Here is a 9,677-nt window from a genome sequence, read left to right as displayed (position 1 = left end):
ATGACGTGGCATTTGAATGGGCACATTTCACATGGAATCTAGGACAGGAGGCTCCATTGAACAAGCACAGATCTTCACCCACAGATGGCCCAGTGCATGCCAATTGGCCTCCAGGCTCCTACATAGCCATCCGTGCCCTCCCATGCAGACCTATGAGGTGGTGCTGTGATTATCCCATTTTGCTGATGAGGAAACTGAGGCACAATGAGGCTGAAGTGAGTCTTTCCCAAGGTCAAGTGGCTGGGATTGAGGACAGAACTTCTTGAATGAATCCAGGGCTTTTTTGGAAACATCTGTGTTGAATAGAAAGCTGTCAAGGAGCTGAGAGGAATGCAGAATCCAGCCCACCTCCAGGCTCAGTCCCCGTTGTCCACAGGCTGTGCTGGAGAGCCAAGGGCTGAGACCAGAATACGGCCGGATAAAGGCTCACAGATGCGGTCAGTTCACTGTGGCATCCCCAGCACGGGGTCCCCTGCCTGGGACATAGTTGGTGCTCAGTTCACCTCTGCGGAGGCATGATGGCACATTCTTGAAGGGCTGTGCACAGTGAGGTGGCAGAGGGACAGCTGCATCCATCCCTACCTGGAAGGCCATGAGGGAGAGGCTGAGAAGTAGTCCTCCCTCAGCGAGTCTAGAGGGGCAGAGGAAGGGCAGGGGTGTGGATGCCGGTGTTTTAACCTGGAAGGGCTCTTTTAAAGATGAATGGAGACGAAAAACGACCTGACTTTGTAAGCAATGTCGAAAGGGGCGATCACAGGGTCTGGTTCATCCACCAGGTGGGAGCTGCTGGGCCGTAGGGAGCATCCATCCGTGACCTATTGCTCTGGGTGAAGCAAGGAGAGCCTCACTTTTGTCCCTGTGCTTCCCTCCTAGACGGAGAGGCTGGCTCATGGGCCCACCCTAGGACCACCCCTCCTATTCTGACCAGCTCTGCAGCTGCAAAGGAAAGCCTGGCTTCTGCCTGTCCAGCCCACCCACGCACATGGTCTCCGCTAACTAATTCCACACTGTGTCCGGCGTTCCCAGCTCACCTGAGAGCAGAAAAAGGTACTGGTCACTCCACTGTTCATGCCAGAGCCCAGGGTCCCTCCTGTCTGGCCCCCTCCCCCTCTCATTTACCTCCTGCAAGGCGACCTCCAAATTCTCTACAGTATCTGTCCACATGAGTCCATTTCCCTGTCCCTGCCTGGTCTGGCCACTGTCTACCCATGGCCTCCCTGGTCTCCCAGCTGTGGTCCTGCACCGTACAATCTGTGCTCCCCCAGCAGCCAGGAAGTTCCCAGCACAAGGCGCATCTGAGCATGCTGTGCCCACTCCCACAGCCTCCCCAGCCCCTGCTGCTCTAGGATGGAGGGTAGCAGACTTCCACATCCACCCATGGCCCTGCACGAATGGGCTCTGCAGACGCCTTCACCTGGGATTTCCACGGGTCTCTCACTGGCTTGTCATTCCTGCCTGGAGTCTCGACAGAGCACCCACTTTCTCCAGCCAGCCCAGCCTTCCTGCCTGGCTGACTCCAGGGCCTGTGCAGGCTTTTATCCCTTTTAGGAGATCCCCAACCTTCCCAACCAGGCCAGACACCTGGATTCCTGCCTCCTCTTGCTGGAGTCTAAGATTCCTGAGGGCAGGAACCGTATCTGCCTCTTCACTCCTGCACTGCTGGCATGGCCCTGAGTGTTGGTGTTTATAGCATCTATTTAACTGGTGTTAGTAGGCGCATAGGTATTGAGCGTTTATTTATGTGCTGGGCTCTTCTAAGTAATTTCCGTATGTTTATTGTCTCATTGACTCTTTACAAGTCTGTGGAGGGCTATTTTTTATGCACATTTTACTGACAAGGAGACTGGGACAGAGAGGTTAACTTGCCAAGGATGCACAGCCAGGAGGCAGCGGATCGGGAATCACATCCAGGCAGATTGGCTCCAGAATCTATGCCCTTCAATCCCTCTGCTATACTGTTACCACAGTGAATGGGCAAATGAGTGAATGAATGAGGTCAAGGGATAATCCCATCAGGAGATGTGGGCAATGCCCAGCCTTGTCCTGGCTTCCTGAGTGAACTTGGGCAAGCTCCAGTGCTCCCTGGGCCTCAGTTTCTCCTCCAGGGTCTTCAGGCTCTTTCTGGGTTTCTGTCCTTTTCTGTTGTCCTTCCCTTGGGGACCACTCCTTTCTAGTCCAGGGCACCGGGGGGCGCTATTTCTAAATCCAGCCACCAACACCAAGAGCCCAACTAAGCAGATTGCTTGTTTTTCTGGCCTTTTATGATTTCAAAGTGCCATGACCCTTGGAAGCAGATGGTGCTAGGAACCAGCCCGAGCCTTGGGAGAGGGAGGAAGTGGGTGGGGGAGGTTGGAGCTCTGCCTCCCAGGCTGCTTGGATCCTCAGTTCAGTTTCACTGTCAAGTCCAGGCATGGCATGCTTTCTACACAGCCCAGAGAGAGACATAAAGTATTTATGGTTATCAATTCATCAGCCAACTGAAATGAAATGCCTCTCTGGAATACATTTCGAATCTCCATCCTCCCAGCCCAGGGCCATGTATTCACTTGTCTGTAGACTGGTGTTGCCGCTCTTGCCTATTTTGATAGACTGGCTGAGAGCACTTCTGTGGATCAGAGGGTACCACGGAAAAGTGCGGGGTCCTAGTGAGAGCACCCACAGTGAGTGTGGTATGTGCCGCACCGGGTCTCCTTTCATGCCCATGGTAAAATGCCACCTAAAGTTAGCACCTTCTGAATGTTAGGTCACTAGTGGTAACAGGACAGTTCTCTGGGTGGCCTTGGAGACACCCAGTTTTCCACTCCTTCTCACTTGTCGTTCTCAAGAATAACTGTAGAATGCTCTAGGACTGCAATATCCTGAGAGAGGGAGGAACTGGCCAGAACAGCCCAGGCTCAGTTCCGGATTACCCCAGAAACGGGATGTCCTTCAGTGCTGTAGCTCAGTGGGTCGCGTTTCCCCAGGGTGTAAAACCAAGGGCAGACTTTCTGGGCCCCTCTCCTGCAGAGCAAATGGGGCACGCACAGTCAAGACTCCGTCTGCCCCGGGCAGCTTTCTGAGCCTTGGGGGCCTGGCTCACTATGAATCCCAGGCTCTGTGGCCCCTCCCTGCCCATCTGTGAGTTATAAACCTGCTTCCTAGAACTGGTTGCCTACCCATGTGTTCTGTGATACATGTATGTATCAAAATGTCACATATACCCAATAAATATATATCATTACTATGTATCAACAAAAAACTTTTAAAAAATAACAACAACAAGAAATCCCAACAAACTCATGGGTACTTAGCAGTCATATTTCTCTACCCAAAAATAATAAAAATAAGATGACCCTAAATCCCTCTTCTTGTCTCCTTCCTTCCTCCCTCCCTCCTTCCTTCCTTCCTTCTTTCCTTCCTTCCTTCCTTCCTTCCTTCTTTCCTTCCTCTTCCTCTCTCTCCACCTTCCCTTGTCTATTTAACAAGTATCTCCTGAGCATCCCCTGTTTGGGAGAGAATGCATGGAAAGAAAGATAAGACATAGCCCAGCCTTTCAGGTGCTATCAGAGTCCAGGTTTTTAGTGGAGTTCACAGAGGAAAGGAGAACCAAGAGTTCACACTTCAGCTTCTCCATTCTTCAGCTAATAATTCCAAGAATCCTCTGCCTCCTCATCTCCACAAAGTTCCAGGCCTTTGTAGAACTTGTCAGATAGCCTGGTTTTAAATTCTGAGTCTGCCGCTTATCATGGGCCTTGGGCAAGTTACATAAGCCACACCTCAGTTTCCCCATCTGTGAAATCGGGATATAAACCAAATCTTTCTCATAAAACTGGTATGGGATTAAATGAGACAATGCACAGTGAGCTCAGAATGAGCGATGACCATGTGTTGTTTCTTGGCTGTTTTGTTATTATCCTCTGTTCTCGTCTCTGTTATTCCCAGGCATCAGCGCTGAGCCCTGGGCCATCTCACCATGGCCATGCCTTAAGTCAGTGGCTCTCACCTGGGCTACCCTCTTGCATCATTCAGGAGATCTGCAGCTTCCCACCAATCACAGAACAATTCAGAAAGAATCCCTGGGTTTGAAGAATCAGGAATTTTAGTATTTCCAAGTGATTCCAACATTCAGCCAAGGTGAGAAGCCCTGGCTGAGTCTTCCAATCCTAACTGCCCAAGGAGAGAGCATGCTTCTAGATGACACATCTGGCAACAGTTCCGTCTTCCAATGGGTGGTGAAAACCAATGCAAGGAGCCACATGTTAGCGTCCTTGTCCACACCCATGGCCTCTCCCTCCGCAGACCTTGCTGCCCTCCTCTCTGCTTTGACCCTGGAGGCTGGTTGAAGTCCCTACTGAGGGACTGTGGCCAAAACCTCCTAAGTCAGTTTCACAAAAAAATCTAATTTCCTTCCCTTTTTTGAGAAGGGAGGCTAATTGGGGTCTGCATTCAGCAGGCACAATGCTGGTTTGGCTGTCCCTTAGCTGGGCACATCCCGTTGGCAAATTCTGCCAGCCCCACCCTGGAGACACCAGCCTTGCAACCCCTTATAACCCAGAGCAGGCTTCAGTCCTGGCTGCGGGCCAGGCTCACCTTTGTTCATATTCAACTCAGGGCCTCCTCCATCCACTTTGTTGTACTTCCCAGGTGCCAGGTGCTGACTGTGTGGAGAGATTTCCACCTCACATCACTCTCACACCAGCACTGCAGTGAGGGAGATGCCATTGTATACTCACTTCCCAGACAAGCTAACTCAGGTCCAGAGAGGTGGATAACCTCCCAGGACACACAGCCAACAAGTGGCAGAGTGAGACTCAAGCCAAGGCCATCTGATCCCAGCGACAGAGCCCTGAACCGTTTCCCCATTTAATCATTCCCAATATGCAAAGGCTAAATAGGGGGCGAATACAGGAGTCAATGAATAAGGTGAGGACTGGAATTCTCAACAGAAGCCCTGGAAAGAATGTGGGCATTTCCTGCCCCAAAGGGCGCCATGAATGCAGGTGGCATTGCCCGGGTGGAAATCCACTCAACCACTCAAGGGAACAAAGGGTTAAGGGGAAATGAATGCATGGCTTATTTCTCTTCCCCCATTCATCCTTGGGGCCACCATTGATCACAGGATCTTGTCCAATACATAATTTATACATGTACAAATATCAATAGGGTGTTCAAGATGGGACAAAATAGTTCCACAGTCTTCGAGTTCTAATAATTTCCTTAAGTTGCATAAAAGTTTCAGTCTTGCCAGGCATGAGCTGCACCTCACGGGAGGCCGACAGCCCTTGAGCACTGGGTGAGCAAACGTGAGGGTTGGCTGGGAGACTCATTATTGTCTTGGGCTTTCAAGAACTTCCTTCAGATAATAACCTAGCAAGCCAGGGGAAAACTGCCAAATAAATTAGGAAGAGATGCCCAACAGGAGCCTTTTCAGATCCTTTTGAGAGCAGAAAACCAGCTCTCTTCCAAGAAGGTTACCTGTCCACGTATCCCCTGAATCGCCCTCGTTGTTCTGAGGGCCTCGGGAAAAGGCCCAGCGCTCCAGGAGCCAACGCTTTGAAGAAGAGACACAGTCACGTTCAAACCAATCTGACCTTGAAGGGCAGGATTCTTAGAGCCCAGCTGCTTGGCTGGGGTTTAAGAGAAGATTATTTCCAGAAAGAAATGAGGCAGCTCTTTCAGCCTCAGGCCTAAGGTGATTTTTTTTCCTCCCTGGATGTTTTATGCAGTGAAATAAGACTGAGCCTTTATTTATGAAGCCCCTTTCCTGTAAGAGCTCTGTGCCTTGTTTGCCCTGGAAACACTCCCCAAGGGAGAAAACTGTGAGGGAGGTACCCTGTCTCATAGGTGGAGGAAGGGGGCGGCCCTTGGCAGGCCAGTGGCTTACCCTGGTCACAAAGCCAGGCAGTCTGCAGGTGATAGTAATTGCATCTGTGTTTCTGGAACATTCTGGTACATTCATCGTTCCACTGGAGTGGGTTTTCCAAACCTCAGCACTCTGGATATTTGAGCCCAGTAATTTTCTGTTGTAGGGGGTTGCCTGCTGCACTGCAGGGTCTTTAGCAGCTTCCCTGGCTTCTCCCCACTGAATGCCAGAAGCACCTCCCCTCCAAGTGATGACAACCGAAATGTCTCCAAATGTGTTGAGTGAGAACCACTGGCCTAGAGGGCAGGGCGGGCCTCTTGTTTGAAGACGACAGGACCTCGGGGTCCCTTGATCTGCAGAGGCCCCTTCATGTCTCAGTCGCATGTGTCCTTCATCAGTGAGGAGCACTCTAACTTCAATCCTTGCCCTGAGCCCAGCAGTCAAGGTCTAGCCTGCCGCCCAGCCCTGCTGCCCTCAGGCCTCTCTGAGATGGCCTTCTGTCTGTGCGTACTCCTGTCTGCCACCTCTTCTGCTTCCTGCACACCAGAAGGTGAGCTCCTGCAGGGCGGGAACCTTGCTCATGTGTTCACTGCACCATCCCCATCCAAAATAGCACCTGAAATGGTGGTGTTCAAAGGTGGCTTGTAGAAATAAGGAATGAATGAATAAGTGAATGTATGAATGAGAACATAGTCCTTGGATAAGCAGTGGATGAGGGGCTTGAAAAGGAAGCACCGATTTTCCCCAAGCTCCCAAGATTCCATCCAACTGACATCGAATATCCACAGGTGCCTGTACTGGCCCTGGGGGTCCTGGTGTTCATGCCAGGCGAACACTGACAACGGCGGGTCAGGACACATTGGCAAAGACAGGGGTGGCTGGCTTTCTGGCCCCTCCATGCCCCCGGAGTCTGGCTCCCCCACCATTCCCACTGCAGTAAAGGAGGCTGCCCTGGCTACTTGCAGGACACCAGCACTTGGCCTTGTTCCAAGATAGGAGATGGCCAGGGGGGAAAAGAAACCCAGCCCCACTGGGCAGCTGAGGCGCTATGCAAATGTATTTAAAATAGCGATTCTCGCAGCTGCCAGCAGATTACTTTTCTATGCAGACTGGATGGCTTTAATAAAAAATGAGAACTTCCCCATCTGTTCTTTAAAGATAAGCCCTGTTCCCCGATTCAGTGAGCGACAAAGGCCCAGGGGCTTGGGAGATGGTGGGGTGGGTGGGGGGTGGTGGAGATTCAGGCCAGCGACGGAACCAATTAGCTCAGATCCCACAGTTCTTTGTGGGTGGTGACCAAGAGTGGAGGCCAAAGAGCAGGCCCCCAATAATAAAGATGTCATGTCATTTAGGTTCTGCCTCAGCCCCATTGCCCTCCCCGGGGCTACGAGCTAGCTTTTCTTACCTCTCAGTTGTCACATGGAAGAGGAAGATTCTCCAAGAGCCAGGAAACCACTGGATTATGACTAGGTCCCAACAGTGATGGGGACGTGGCCTAGTAGACAGAGGCCTCAGGTGAAGGCAGGTCACACTCACTCATGCATGGCAAGCCACGGAAGGTGTGGCAATCAAGCCCGGGTGACATTGTGGCTGGAGAGGACACCCTAAATGCCTCCTATCATGTGAGATCTTTTAGCTCTACGACTGGGGGAGGAGTGGGGTGGATGCAAATTCTAGGGGGTCCAAACATTATACAATTTTTTTTTTTGAGATGGAGTTTCACTCTTGTCACCCAGGCTGGAATGAAATGGCGCAGTCTTGGCTCACTGCAACCTCTGCCTCCCGGGTTCAAGTGATTCTCCTGCCTCAGCCTCCCAAGTAGCTGGAATTACAGGCACCCACCACCATGCCTGGCTAATTTTTGCATTTTTAGTAGAGATGGGGTTTTGCCATGTTGACCAGGGTGGTCTTGAACTCCTGACCTCAGGTGATCTGCCCCGCTCAGCCTCCCAAAGTGCTGGGATTACAGGCTTGAGCCACTGCACCTGGCCCCAAAGGCTGTACAATTTGAAAGGCTTCACTGAATAAATGAATAGAAAATTATGAACACAAAATTGTGTTCGGAAGAGGCTGTACAGGTGAGAGGTCCCAGATGTAAGATGCATCAACTGCATAATAAATATGTGTGCGAGAGAGAGAGAGAGAGAGAATGCAGCTGGTCTCTTTGCACCTGAGCTCTCTTGGGCGTGGTGTCCCAGACATGCCACGAAATAAGTCTGATTTACTAATGAGTGATAGTGCTGCCTCTAAACCCAGCTCCTGACCTGGCACCCTGGGCAAGGACTATTCCTCACCAATCACTTCCCAGAATTTCGTGATGCAGAAATCGGATTAGAAAGGCAGGAGGGAAGAGAGAAGGACTTGCCCAGAGAAGCCAAGTTTGTCTGTATAAAAATAACAAAGACTTGGTAGAAGGGAGGCCAGGAGGAAGAAGAAAACTTCACAGGCAGTAAGTTTGAGCTCCTGGAGAGCTTGCAGAAGGTGGACATAGTTTTGATAAGTGATGTTGTTGGTTAGGAACTGCATCTCCTGGTGTTCTTTGAAAGACACAAGCAAATGTCCAAATACTTTTCTTTTTATTGACTTTTGATTGAGCAACAAATTTGACTAGTGGGATCAGCTGGGCAACACGGCACCCAGGTAAAGAGGGACCCGGCTTTTAATAGGGTTAACCTTTAATCTAAAGAAGGATTTTCTACCAGATGCATGCATGCATTGCGTGTGTGTGTGTGTGTGTGTGCTTGAATGCACATGCATGTGTGTGTATAAGCATGAAAAGTAAGATGTCAGGCCTCAAAGCTTGATAAGATACAGAGCACCACCTACGTATTTTCCCTTTGTGGTGTTCAGAGAAATTATTCAAGCTTGGAAATAAGGGGAAAAGATTACCATGTGAAGAGCTTCCCGAATCATACTAGCACGTTGTCTAACAAGCCTGAATAAAAGTTATCTGACTTTCTGATGTAACTTTGTTTTCTAATCATTACTATTATCAGAGCCCAGGTTCTGAAAACTTAAAGGCTAACTTGTGGGAGATTGGTCAGTAGGAAATGATGGTGTGTCAAGACGAGATGCAAATGATTAACATCCGATAGAAAAGATAACCTGAGTTTACGAATTGTTTTGTGCCTTGAAGGACACAGGAGACAAACCAACTTTGTATTGAACATTTCCTCAGTTCTCTCCATCCTCTTTTGAGTCAGCGTTGTCGTTCTGCTGGTTCCTTCATTAATGAATAAAGCAATCTTGGCATGTACTCACCGTGTGCTTAGATGAGAATTCTGTTTTCAACATTTTTGAATCTTACGCTTTGACATCAGCCGCATTCCCCAGTCCCTTTGGCGGTGAACTTGTTTGATCCTTTCTAGGTTATTCCAAATGAGAACTCCAGGCACGTAGCTATCATCACGTCAGCTTCTTTTGATTCTATCTCTTTTTTAATCTCTGATAATTTTCAGAACGCAAATTGCGATTGCAAGTGTTGCCCAGATCATTTCTATGCTCCATAAGGCTCAGCCTCTACTCCTCAAAGAAACAGCTAAATAATCAAAAGGAAATGAAATGTACTTCCAATTTCTACTTGCATTTTCAAAGGAGATTAAAGGGATCCAAATCACAACACGCCCACCCCCGGGCACTTCTGAAAAATTCTTTTTGCCTCCTCTCCTAGCCTCTCTCTCCCAACAACTACCTCAGAGCCCCTCGCTCAGCAAGGCTTCAGCGTTCTCTGCTCTAATTCTCATGAACGCACTCTTCGGGGGCCTATGGGAGGAATGCTTTTGATTGCAAGCAACAGAAAACTGACAAACATTGGTTTTAGCCATAAGAATACTTA

Source organism: Macaca mulatta, chromosome 10, assembly GCF_049350105.2.
Source record: "Macaca mulatta isolate MMU2019108-1 chromosome 10, T2T-MMU8v2.0, whole genome shotgun sequence".
Lineage (NCBI taxonomy): Eukaryota > Metazoa > Chordata > Mammalia > Primates > Cercopithecidae > Macaca > Macaca mulatta.
This window is presented reverse-complemented; position numbering follows the sequence as displayed.